The sequence below is a fragment of the Bufo bufo genome, chromosome 3, assembly GCF_905171765.1.
Source record: "Bufo bufo chromosome 3, aBufBuf1.1, whole genome shotgun sequence".
NCBI lineage: Eukaryota > Metazoa > Chordata > Amphibia > Anura > Bufonidae > Bufo > Bufo bufo.
In genome coordinates this window covers 347,084,627-347,098,680 of record NC_053391.1, presented here as the reverse complement: position 1 = coordinate 347,098,680, position 14,054 = coordinate 347,084,627, and the positions used below count along the sequence as shown (strand labels likewise).

Below are 14,054 nucleotides of genomic sequence, written 5' to 3'. Positions count from 1 at the left end.
AGCGTCCACCTGATGCTGCCATACAAAGCGCCCACCTGACGCTGCCATACACAGGTCCCACCTGATGCTGCCATACACAGCGCCCCCCAGATGATGCCATATAAAGGGCCCACCTGACGCTGCCATACACAGCGCTCACCTGATGCTGCCATACACAGCGCCCACCTGACGCTGCCATACACAGGGCCCACCTGACGCTGCCATACACTGCACGCACCTTCCGCTGCCATACACAGGGCCCACCTGCCGCTGCCATACACAGGGCCCACCTGCCGCTGCCATACACTGCACCCACTTGACGCTGCCACACACTACGCCCACCTGACACTACTATATACATATTACATACGCAGCTATACTACATGCCCATTACACAAATAGTTTACTATATGCACATTGCACACACAGCTCTGCTACATGTCCATTACTCAGATAGAACTACTCTGAGCACATTACACACAGAAAACTGTACAATAGACTGGTTACACCTCCATAGCCTTGTTTTATACACACTTTCCATACATAAAGTACCTCTGCACTCTCCACCAGCACAGCCTGTGTTCCCCTAACTCCTCCCACACACATGGCTGATCACATGACTGTGACATCACAACAGGTCCTGTAACCACAAAGTAATGTTTTGTCCAGCCTCTGGAGCTGCTCCTGGTGAGAGAGATGTCTGTGAGGGATGGGGCTTCTCAGGAGAGGGGCGGGGCTTCAACTAGGCAGGGGCCCATCGAGGATTTCCCCGACTCCCCGGTGTGCCAGCCCGAGCCTGGATATCACCTCTTTGTATAGATAAGACAGGATCCACTAGTGATTGTCAAAGCTTATCTGTTCTTTCCTTGTACAATGACCTCTGCACAGGTCACAGAGCATGACTAGAAAACTCTACTATAAAAGTCAATGAGGTCCCCTCCAGACTATTGTGTCTATGGCACATGGGACTGCAGTAAAGCTATTTTCTTACTGCTTTGTAAATTCTGTTAAGAACAGGTCAGGCAAGATGGCCATCCCCATAATCATGTTCAGAAAGTAAAATAAATAGATCTGCAATCAGAAAATAAAAAAAGGATGTGTGTTACTATCTGGTTTTAACTGGCTCTATCATTGTCAACATCTCTTTAACCTAAAAATTAACCAACTGAGACCTCTTTTTATTGGCCACTTTTTTTATTTCCTGGGAGTTCCTTAGGTTCTTCTGAACCTAGGCCCAGACTGCACAGTTTTTCTGCTACATTTTCAGCTTCCGGATTATTGGACAGTAAAGACCTACAAGACCCAGCACGAGGATGGAAACCTAGTTACAGAACAACTGTGAAATCTTATTAGAATCGTTGATCCGAATAGCAAACTCAACCAAAGATAAGTGAGAAACCTATTCCAGCTGATTATCTGTAACATAACACCTCAGATACTGTTCCAACAAGTGATTCAACCTTTTACTCTGTCTATTTGTTTTAGGATGAAAGGCTGAAGAAACCAAAAAGGCAATACCCAACTTTTAACAGGAAGATCTCCAAAATTTTGATACAGACTAAACAACTGTGTCAGATACAATGTATTCAAGAATTCCATGGATTCTCACAATATGATCTTGAAAGATGTATGATAATTCCTTCACAGAAGGAAGTTTACTCAGCGGAACAAAGTGACACATCTTAGAAAAATCTGTCCACCACCACCTAGACCACAGTCTTTTCTTGAAAGCGAGGTAGATCCGTGATGAAGTCCATAGAGATATTTGATCGAGGCCTTTTGGGAATTGACAAAGGACACAGTTCTCCAACAGGACATTTTCTGGGTGTCTTAGATCCATGGTCGGGCACCAACAGTGTCTGTCTGGCAGTCAACCTGTCAGTACCCTCAATACCTGGATGCCCACTTACCAAAGAGTCATGCACCTCAGACAATAGTGGAGTGCAAAACTTTTGAGGAACAAACAGTTTATCTTCAGGAATGTTTTCAGGTGTCTGACTCTGATTGGCAGAGATTTCAGAAGCCAGATCAGGAGGAATAACAGAGACCACAATACCTGCTGGCAAAATCAGATCAGAGCAGGGCATGGATGGGCAAAAAAACTCCGGGACAAGGCATTCACCTTGACATTCTTGGAACCCAGCTTGTAGATAATTAAACAAGTAAAAATGTAAAGCCTAACATGCTTGACTAGGGTTCAGCCGCTTAGCAGACTCTAGAAATGTAAAATTTTTATGATCAGTAAGAACGACTACTTGATGTTTCGCCCCCTCTAATAAATGGCACCATTCTTCAATATCCCATTTAATGGCTAGGAGTTAACAATTGCCAATATCATAGTTCACCACTGCAGCAGAAAATTTTCTCGAAAACTAGACGCAAGGTTTAAGAAACATAAACGAAGATGTACCCTGAGAAAGCACCACTACCACTCCAACCTCAGAAGCATCAACCTCAATAAAAAATGGTCTATTCTGCCCCGGTTGGGTCAGGATAGAAGCTTTAGTAAAGCTTTGTTTCAGGGACTCAAATGCTGCTATTGCTTCAGGACCCAGTTAGCCAGATCTGAACCCCTCTTACGTAAGTCAGTGAGTGGTGTGGCAATAACTGAAAATATTTTTAGGAATTTCTGATAATAATTAGCTGGCTAGACCCAATTCTTTATCTCTTAAACCTTGGCCGGATCCATCATAAAAGAATCCGGAGAAATATTGTAACCAAGGAATGGTGCCTCCTTGACCTCAGCAGACATTTTTTTAATTTAACAGACAATTGATTCTCCTGTAGTACCTGCAAGACAGTTTTCACAGAATCAGAAGTAAAGTGGTAGTCAGGAAAAGCAGGATGAAAAAACAGGTAATAACAATAGTACTGTTCCAAAACGGCAGCCAGCAGAGCCAGGAAACACAAATTCACAGGCACCTGCTGGGATTGCATGCTGGCTTCTCAGCACACTAGTTGGTCCCATGTGACCGACGTGATCATGCAATGGCACTCAAATACTTAGCACAATTGGTCCGGGGCTCCAGCATTATAATAGGCCAGATCGCTGGCTTGGTAACCCCAGCAACGGGACACCGCTGCCGAGCTGAGACAGCAGCACCTGGGGATGCTGTGACAATAACTGTGGGGGAAACACCAAGGAGGCACTTTAATTGTGTGGGGGCACTATGGGGCATTTACTTTCTAAGGAGCACTAAGGGGTCATTTAACTGTGTGGGAGCACTTATGGTGCAATTTCACTTTGTAGAGGGCAGTGACAGGATACTATTGTGAGGAGGGCACTATGAAACATTATTGCTCTGTAGGGGAACTAAGTAGGCATTATTACTGCATCTGTGCCAAAATGAAGGAAGGACTAGTTCTGTAAGGCAAAAAGGGGTACATATTACTTTGTGTGGACACAATGAGGGCACTGTTAATGTGTGGCGGCTATAATGGAGCACTATTACTGCGTTGATGCCACTTACTAACTATTAATACAATGTGGGGAAAATAAGGAGGCACTGTAGTTGTGTAGGGCTCAAATGATGCATTATTATTGTGTGAATGTGTGGTTACCATTATTACCGTCTGGGATACTATCTGTTTTCACTACCATTTTGGAGGATAAATATAGATACGGGACACCAAGGGCAGTAGCATGCACAGTACTGAAGGAAATAGCAGTATAACACTTTTAAAGTAGCAGGATGGAAAGTTTATGTGGAGGGTTTGCATAGGTGGAGAGGGTGCTGGAACAACTATGATCTAATGATGTCCTTATGCAGCGCCCCACTCATGTACGTAAGCACTGCAAATCTTGTTATGATGTATGTTGTATCATGCTGTATTGCACTTTTGTATAAAGATCCCTGTTAACAGGCTGTCAGGTGCACTACACACCTTCCACCACTAGATGGGGATATTGGAAGAAAAATCCAGCTCCACGTTGTCATGGTCTTACCTTCTTGCTGTTCTCCTTCGTTTGACATGTGCTGGCGGCCATCTTGGTTTCTGGGTTTCTTGTAGCCTTCCACCCTGCGGCTCCTCCTTCCCACTGGGAGGAGCTGGATGCCTAGCTCATATATATAGGAGGTCTGTGGCTTCAGTTCCTTGCTTGGTCCTCCTGTGTTCACATGCTTCTAAGACTGCTGCTGCTTCTGGTTCCTGATCCTGGCTTCGTCTGACTACCCTGCTGGTTCCTGATCCTGGCTTCGTCTGACTACCCTGCTGGTTCCTGATCCTGGCTTCGTCTGACTACCCTTCTGGTTCCTGACCCCTGGCCTCTCAAAGACTCTGCTTCGGTTTCACCATCCGTTTGGACTTTTGCTTTACAGCTTTATTTTCAATAAAGCCTTCTTATTTTTCACTTATCTCTTGTTGTACGTCTGGTTCATGGTTCCGTGACATTAGGACCAAGCCATGAATTCTGACGGTACAGGGCCATCCTCGCTACCCATGCTGGTTGCCAGACTTGATCAGCAGGATCACCTGTTGGGTCGGTTCGCTGTGGCGTTGCTAACCCTGCTTGAACGCACGGCTCATTTCGCTCCCGTTGCAGATAGGTCGGTTGTCGCTCCTACTGCCGCTCCGGTTGTTGCGCCAGAGTCTACCCCGACACCTGTTGTTGCGCCTGCGGTGTTTCGGGGTATGACCGGTTCTGCCCCTCTTCCACAGCGCTTTGGGGGAGAGCCAACTCAGTGCCGAGGTTTCCTTAACCAGGTGGGCATTTATTTCGAGTTGCTGCCACATGCCTTTCCTACTGAGAGATCAAAGGTGGGCTTCTTGATCTCGCTGCTCTCGGACAAGGCCTTAGCCTGGGCCAGCCCTTTATGGGAGAACAACAATCCGGTGGTTGCCGAGTTTTCCGGTTTTGTTGCTTCTCTTCGGAAGGTATTCGATGTGCCGGCTCGTGCTGCCTCTGCTGCGAAGCTCCTTATGTCCATCAGACAGGGTTCACGATCCGTAGCTGAATACGCCATTGAGTTTCGTACCCTGGCAGCAGAGGTGGGCTGGAATAATGAGGCTCTGGTCGCTGCTTTCTCTCATGGTCTCTCGGATGCCTTGAAGGATGAGGTTGCAGCTAAGGACCTACCAGTGGAGCTCGAGTCTCTTATTTCTTTCCTGATTTTGATTGGCACCAGACTCAGGGAGAGACCTTCCTTTAAGGAGAGCCTGCGGAGGTCTTCTAACAGATTGGCGCCTACGTTTGCTGTCCCACCCGTGCCTCCCTCTCCTCCCACGCCTCCTGGGGATGACTTGTCTGGGGGTGAACCCATGCAGCTGGGGTTTGCTCGCCTGTCCGAGGGGGAGAGGGTTCTCCGGAGACGCGAGGGCCGATGCATGTACTGTGGTCTCGGTGGGCATTTTCGGTTGGCATGTCCGAACCGTCCGGGAAAACGCTCGCACCTGAGATCCTGTCGGGGGCAGATCTTGGGTGGAGTCTCCTCGTCCCCGGTTTCCCGTGTTGACAAACCACTGATCACTGTTGTCCTCTCCTGGGTCGGGGGCTCGGTGACGACCCAGGCGTTGGTGGACTCTGGTGCTGGTGGTTTGTTCATTGATAGTGTGTTCGCTGCCGCCAATTCCATTCCTCTGCAGGCTCGAGGTTCCCCACTGGCTCTTGAGGCGATAGACGGCAGACCCCTTCTGCTGCCACACGTGACTCATGAGACCCTTCCAGTGGGGATAGCCATTGGTGCCGTTCACAGAGAGTCGGTCTGCCTCCAGGTTATTTCGTCTCCACACTACTCGGTGGTCTTGGGGTACCCCTGGCTCCAGAAGCATAATCCGACTTTCGATTGGAGATCGGCCGAGATCCTCTCGTGGTCACCGCAGTGTGGGGCTAGTTGCATCCATGGGTCTGTCAAGTTGCTGTGTACTTCCTCGGACTCTCTGTTGCCTCCTGAATACGAGGAGTACCGGGATGTATTCAATAAGGTGCGCGCGGTTGCCCTACCTCCGCACCGCCCATACGATTGTGCCATAGAGTTGCAACCTGGTGCCGTTCCTCCTCGTGGCAAAGTCTATCCACTGTCGGTAGCGGAGAATGAGGCCATGGAGGAGTACGTGAGGGAGGCGCTTTCACGCGGACACATTCGCAAATCCTCGTCCCCGGCAGGGGCTGGATTTTTCTTTGTGAAAAAGAAGGGCGGTGAGTTGAGGCCTTGCATCGATTACAGGGGTCTCAATCGCATCACGATCAAGAACGCTTACCTGATACCCTTGATTTCCGAGCTGTTCGATCGCCTTAAAGGGGCCACGGTCTTTACCAAACTCGACCTGAGGGCGGCATATAACCTGGTAAGGATCAAGGCGGGCAATGAGTGGAAGACCGCGTTTAACACCAGGACCGGTCATTATGAATCCTTGGTTATGCCCTTTGGGTTGTGCAATGCGCCCGCAGTCTTTCAGGAATTCATCAACGATGTTTTCCGTGACCTGTTGCAGCAGTGTGTGGTGGTCTATTTGGATGACATCTTGGTATATTCTGAATCCATGGAGGCCCACATTCTGGATGTCAGACGAGTGTTGCAACGGTTACGAGAGAACAAGCTGTTCGGTAAGCTTGAGAAATGCGAATTTCACCGATCCCAGGTAACCTTCTTAGGTTACATCATTTCCGCTGAGGGGTTCTCCATGGATCCTGAGAAGGTTTCGGCTGTCTTACAGTGGCCCCAGCCCAGTGGTCTTCGTTCCCTGCAGCGCTTTTTGGGCTTCGCCAATTATTATCGGAAGTTCATCAGGGACTTTTCCATGCTGGCCAAGCCTCTCACGGATCTGACCAGGAAGGGCAGTAATTCCCAGGTCTGGCCGCTCGAGGCCATCCGAGCTTTTGAGGCCCTAAAGTACGCTTTTGTGTCGGCTCCGATTCTGTCGCATCCCAACCCTGGGTTGCCCTTTGTCCTCGAGGTGGACGCGGCTGAGACGGGAGTAGGCGCCCTTCTGTCTCAGCGTAGAACACCAGAGGGTCCTCTGCTTCCTTGTGGGTTTTACTCCCGGAAACTGTCTTCCGCGGAGTGCAACTATCAGATTGGTGACAGGGAGTTATTGGCCATCGTGCAGGCCCTTAAAGAATGGAGGCACTTGCTCGAGGGTTCGGTGGTTCCGGTTCTCATCCTGACGGACCATAAGAATCTGACCTACCTTTCTGAGGCCAAGAGATTGACACCACGTCAGGCCAGATGGGCTCTGTTCTTGTCACGTTTTAATTACGTGGTCTCCTACCTACCCGGTTCCAAGAACATCAGGGCGGATGCCCTATCACGGCAGTACTCCGAGCTGTCCAGGGAGGAGTCGATTCCGACTTCGGTCATACCTCCGAATCAGATCCTGGCCGCCATTCGCACCAGCCTGACCTCTCCCCTGGGTGAGCAGATTTTGGCGGCTCAATCTGGTGCTCCCTCTGGGAGACCCAACGGCAGATGTTTTGTGCCTGAGGAGTTGCGCACTCGGTTGTTGCGAACCTACCATAACTCCAAGACCGCGGGGCATCCTGGAAAGAATCAGCTGTCCTGGGCTGTTTCACGTCTGTTCTGGTGGCCTTCCCTACGTTCCGACATCGCCGCATATGTAGCGGCATGCTCCATTTGTGCCCAGAGTAAGTCCCCTCGGCACCTTCCGTTGGGCCTTCTGCAACCCATAGCCACCGGGGAGCGCCCATGGTCACACCTGGGGATGGATTTCATTGTGGACCTCCCTGCATCCCGAGGCCATACGGTCATTCTCATGATTGTGGATCGGTTTTCCAAAATGTGCCACTGTGTTCCTCTCAAGAAGTTACCCTCTGCACAAGAGTTGGCCACGATTTTTGCCAGGGAGGTCTTCCGGTTGCACGGTTTGCCCAAGGAGATTGTGTCGGATTGGGGGAGTCAGTTTGTGTCCAGGTTCTGGCGCGCCTTTTGCTCCCAGTTGGGGATTCATCTCTCCTTCTCCTCGGCCTACCACCCTCAGTCCAATGGGGCCGCAGAACGATCCAATCAGGCCTTGGAGCAATTCCTTCGTTGCTATGTCTCCGATCACCAAGACAATTGGGTTGACCTCCTGCCTTGGGCTGAGTTTGCCAGGAACACGGCGGTGAACTCTTCCTCTGGGACGTCTCCCTTCATGGCCAATTATGGGTTCCAACCTGCCGTGTTACCGGAGGTATTCTCTCCCCAGGATATTCCGGCTGTGGAGGATCACCTTTCCCTCCTACGTGCTTCTTGGGTACAGATCCAGAAGTCCCTTGAGGCCTCTGCGCAGCGCCAGAGACTCCAGGCTGATCGCAGACGAGCGCCTGCTCCTTCCTACCAGGTCGGAGACCGTGTATGGTTGTCCACCCGCAACCTCAACCTTCGAGTGCCCACTCCCAAGCTGGCGCCTCGCTTTGTTGGTCCCTTCCGAGTGCTTCGCAGGGTAAACCCGGTAGCCTATGCCCTTGCGCTTCCTCCTGGCATGCGGATCTCTAACGTGTTTCATGTCTCCCTGTTGAAGCCACTGGTGTGTAATCGTTTCACTTCCTCGGTTTCTCGGCCTCGTCCGGTCCGAGTGGGCAATCGTGAGGAGTATTAGGTGAGCAATATCCTGGACTCACGCCTGGTCCGCGGTCGGGTGCAGTTTTTGGTCCATTGGCGTGGTTATGGTCCAGAGGAGCGTTCCTGGGTTTCCTCCGCAGATGTCCATGCTCCTGCCTTGCTCCGAGCCTTCCACGCACGCTTCCCTCAGAAACCGTTTTTTGCTCCGCGGAGGAGGGGCCCTTGAGGGGGAGGTACTGTCATGGTCTTACCTTCTTGCTGTTCTCCTTCGTTTGACATGTGCTGGCGGCCATCTTGGTTTCTGGGTTTCTTGTAGCCTTCCACCCTGCGGCTCCTCCTTCCCACTGGGAGGAGCTGGATGCCTAGCTCATATATATAGGAGGTCTGTGGCTTCAGTTCCTTGCTTGGTCCTCCTGTGTTCACATGCTTCTAAGACTGCTGCTGCTTCTGGTTCCTGATCCTGGCTTCGTCTGACTACCCTGCTGGTTCCTGATCCGGGCTTCGTCTGACTACCCTGCTGGTTCCTGATCCTGGCTTCGTCTGACTACCCTTCTGGTTCCTGACCCCTGGCCTCTCAAAGACTCTGCTTCGGTTTCACCATCCGTTTGGACTTTTGCTTTGCAGCTTTATTTTCAATAAAGCCTTCTTATTTTTCACTTATCTCTTGTTGTACGTCTGGTTCATGGTTCCGTGACACACGTCTAGGCAGGAAATACTTTTTATTGATGCGGGTAAAATCTTCATACAGGATAGTTTCGTCAACGCGTTTTAGACCATATGACAATTTTGGTCCTTCCTCATGACATGAGGAAGGACCAAAATTGTCATATGGTCTGAAACGCGTTGAACAAACTATCCTGTAGGAAGATTTTAACCGCATCAATAAAAAGTATTTCCTGCCTAGACATGGAGCTGGATTTTTCTTCCAATATTTGCTCAACTGCAACCAGGTGCAGTATCCTTGCTTGTCTAGCAGAGGAAGAGGTGAAAGCTGCCTTTACCACTACTAGATGGGGATAACACCACAGTATATATACTAAAGTTCAGGCCTAGTGAAAGAGGTTGGAGTTAGAGTGTGGAGGCAGGAGGAGATGAAGTGAGGGGGAAGGAGAGGACCCCCTCTTCTCAGCTCTCTCTTGGGCTCCAGGGCCCAGAGGAGCCAATTCTTGGTCTTAATGTCAAGCAAGGAAAATAGGCAGAGGTGAAGCCTTTATTCTACCGTCTACTCTTCCGGAGTGCCAAGTGGATTTTTATCATTTTTATATGTGGAAAGACAAAGGAAGGACAATAGCCATTATTCTAGGCTTTAGGCGCCTTTGTATACAGGTGAAGGATTTATTAGCTTCTGGCAGCCTCACCGTTACTTCAAGGACAGACAGGCCATCTGTTGCATCACTTGTGTGTAGAAGATACGGACTTGAACCACCCTTACTGAGATTGGAGCAAGGTAAAGAGATTAATACCAGTGAGTACACAACCTCCTACTATAGCTTGATATATAGCCACATATACAGCCTGTTACTTGGATTTGCCACATCCAACCTACATGTTCATAAGAGACTGTTTATAACTGGATGTAAAATGGCTGTCAAGATCCTAGTTACAGTAAAGTTCTTAGTTGGAATTCAAACCCTACCTCATTCTTCTATCTCCATACTACAAGCACTCTCATCATTTTGCACAACCAAGGTGCTGGCGTCACGACATTACCTAAGTCAGGGGCCCAGCCGCACAAGCACCCAACCATCAAGGGCACCTCGATCACCACATGACCGGCGTCCCCTGTAATAGAGTGTGCTCCGGAGAATCTGGTGCTATTCTCCCCTTCACTGCACTGCTGGCCCAGGGAGGCATCTGCTAACCGTGAGTACCCGATGAACTGTTGCACCCGTCGGCCCACAGTGAACCTCTACAGAGATATTTCATGGTTGTTAGAAACCGTTATGATGGCCCACATCAAATGGAAAAGAAAAGGGAAAGTGAACAACTCCAACTAGGTAAGACATCACCTGTGAGGTAGTGAATTTAATTGTACTGCATTCACTTATATAGTCTGCAAAGCACCTGTGTTGAACTAGTATCTAGGAAGTGTTTTCTCCTGGCATAGCAGTGCTAGGACAGACTGTACAGCCATTAAGAAGAAAGGAATCCCACTCTCCTATCCAGAAGAGAAGACTAGGAACTGTTCCCCCAGACACCAGCAGCCACGTCCTGAGCTTACCCTACTGTAATAGAAGTTATGAGAATGGTGGAAATGCAGTGAGCACAATATTCCGAATCAGGCCAAAGCTTCATAATGAATATTTTCCAACCCTTTCCTTGAGAAAATCCTCTGTCCATCCCTAAGTAGATGTAGGCCAAACTGCTAATGGGTGGCTACCGAGACCCAGTATTTGACTCATTGAAAAACAGGAGTTATTAAAATGGCTCACCTTTGGTTTCCTGAAACAGTTCTGGCATCTGCAAGATCTTTAGATTGCTAAGTTTAAGCTTTCGATATATAAAAAAACATCCAAAACTGTCAATTTTGTCAGGATTAGCCAACTATCATATGCATGAGGGCCTCCTGATGTTACACTAATGGCAGATTACATGGGCAACAAGAATCAAATTAGGGAGCTAAACCATCACCAAGATGTCTGGTAGATCAGTACCACAGACCTTGAGGTATCTTCAATGATTGCTATATTTTATGCTGCCATGTTCATGTATACACTGTACACTAGCAGATGAGGTATGGCTGATAATGCTTGGCATTAGCAATGGGACTAACCATCCCATTCCTCCTCTCTTGGTAGGAGTGGGCTGGTCCTGCTACTTGCCTAGAGGGAAAGTCTTGGTTCAGACAGTGAAGAGGAATGAAGCACATACTAGAGCTCCTACTCCAAGAGTCCAAGAGTCTTAGAGACAGATTCTTGATCCAGCTCTTCTGTGAGACCACTAGTTTTTCCAGAAAGACTGTTAAAACTCCACATCTCAGAAAAGCTTGTTTACAACCAGCAGAGTGACCAGCAAACCAAGTTTTACAGACCCTGCTGACCCTGGTGAGGGACTATGGCTCAGACTCTCATCAACTAGATTACATCTAGGCCAGACCAACTCAAAGCCTGCATTACACAGTGGACATCCATAGCCACAAGTGCTATCTTACAGCTGGTAGCCAATAGTTCAGGAGAAAAACGTCAACAAGATAGCACACCAGAGGTTCCATTATCTGCCGCTTTGCCAGCCACCTTAACTTATTACCTGGGGAGACAAACTGCACCATTCAAACTACTGCTAGATGTACTACAAGTTATCTTTTGCACTGAGTAAAGAGAGACTTGTATTCTTCTACTTCTTTATCACCTTTTCACTGCACCGATCCCCAGGGAGCAATAGCCTAAGGCAGTACAACGTGACACATAATCTCATCAGGGCCACTACCACCCTCATCCTCTGCACCAGCTCCGCAGGGGCTCACTGCAGTAGCCCCTTCTTCTCCTTGTAAATTGACCCCTAGCTTACTTCTTTTTGCTCTCATATGTACATTTTATCACCAAATTACTGATATTTCTAAATATTGCTCTCCGCCTCACACTGAATCAGGGAGCTACTCTGATGGCTCAATCTATACTTAATCTATAGTCCTTATCTGTCACTTCATAAACACTCATTTATGCCAAATTTTTATCAAACTGATAAGAATTTTGTTACAATAAGTGTTTAGGAAATGTCAGGAGTTTGGAGATAGCTCCATGACAGATTCAGTATGAAGCAGAGAGCACTGGTCTGTAGGTGCACTGAAAGTGAAAGCTGTAGAGCAAAAACTGTTATAAAACTTTTAATAAAGGTCAATAAATTATTTATAGCCCAAAATTAGTAAAATGCAATGATTAAAAAATTGTTCCCAAAGGAGTCCATAGCTTTTTAACCCAAGTGAAGCAAACCCAAGCAAGAAGATCAGCAGACCTTTTTTTTTTTTTAATTGGGTCATGTTTAAAGGCATGTGGCTCATCTTTTGGGATTGTTATCTAGCAAGTTTCACACTTTGTTTTTTGCCTAATTGTGTTATCAAGGTTGCCAAGCAGAAATACCTGTTTAACTTGGAGAAATGCCCAGTGGTTGAGCAAATCTAGAACATACTTTTCCACCAAGTCGTATCAGCAACAGAAATCTTTTAATAGCTTCATCGTTCCAGCAAAGCCTTACAATCAATCAAAGGATTAACTAACCAAGCTGTTTTTTAATGATACATGATCCTGTTTTATGTCATTGGATCTAAATTTGCTTGGGCTCTTAATTATGATCAGAGTTTGCAATGTGCCTTTTGTGGTGACTGATTTCAGCAGCACTAGAGGGAATGAGATTGCAGAAAATAACAATGTTTTAAGGAGGACGGAAGCATAATGGAGATGTAATAACACTTGCAATGTGACTGTGAATTTTGACTATTAGTGATGCCTGGCTCACATCTTGGGTCAGAATGTGCAAAACAAAATAATGTGTGACTAAAGTACAGTAATATACATGGGGCTGCTAATATTATTCCCAAATATGTTCTGTTTATAAATGCTTCTGCAGGTTCTTCATAAAACTTTAAGAGTTTGGCCACCTTCTGTTTGTATTAAGATAACTGTATGGCACTTACTAATATATATACTTTGCTGAAAATCTGCACAATTTTCTATATTTCATAAGATACAGTACGTCTGCCTGTTTGCCAAATCTTTTGTGCTGTCCACACAGAGGTCCTGTCCATAAAATGGCTGCTGATAGAGGGTCATGTCACCAGGCAAATCACTTCCATGTTATGTTTCCTCCATTCAAATGCACTGCACCTGCCATCGGGACTGTTTGGAGTTTAGTGCAGGTGTAGTGTGCTTGAATGAAGGCTGAGTGATGTATCTGTTCACATGACCCTTCATCAGAAACCATCTTATGGATAGGACCTTTATGTGGGCAGCACAGAATATTTGCCCAACAAGGGCATTAGGCGTTTTAAATATAGCAAACAGTGCATAATATCAACAAAGGCTATATTAGTAATTGCCATATAGTCATCTTACATACACACTGGTCAACGTTAGCCAGAAAGTTACAAACCCCTTTAAAGGGGTTGTACAGCCACTGAAATTTTTTGAAAACAGGCTTCGATCACAGTAAAATAATAAAATATGTTATTACCACTACTGGCCTTCTGACTCTTCCCAGGTACCCAGCCAGCACATTTCAACATATATGAACAAAATAAGTGCTAATCATCTTACTGATCCCTTGCCACTCTACTGTCAATGCTTCCTGGGTCCTCCGCCAGTCTTGATCCCTCCCAAAACAAAGGAAATAAACACTCTGTGACTGAAGAGTTGACCAACCCCAACCAGTGATTGGTTGACCAGTCATTTCCTGCATGTCAAGAGGGACCAGGAAAGAGAGATTGGTGAGGACCCAGGAAGCAGCAGAAAGGGACTTGCAACGTATCGATAAGTCATTATCAATTATTTTATTATTTTATATTAAAACGTCTTTATTCAAATAACCTATTTTTAAAGGGGTGTTTCACTTTGGTTAACAGTGTATCCCACTTTCGGGACCTTC

General features: G+C 47.3%; 1 long non-coding RNA gene across 1 annotated transcript; it reads right to left on the bottom strand.

Annotated features, from left to right (window-relative positions):
• Positions 1 to 300: 300 nt before the first annotated feature.
• LOC120993408 lies at positions 301 to 13,842 on the bottom strand. The gene is made up of 4 exons (XR_005777252.1): positions 13,832 to 13,842; positions 11,985 to 11,986; positions 1,830 to 1,838; positions 301 to 427 (listed from the first exon to the last, which is right to left on the bottom strand). It is a non-coding gene; the product is annotated as an uncharacterized LOC120993408 (long non-coding RNA).
• Positions 13,843 to 14,054: the final 212 nt, after the last annotated feature.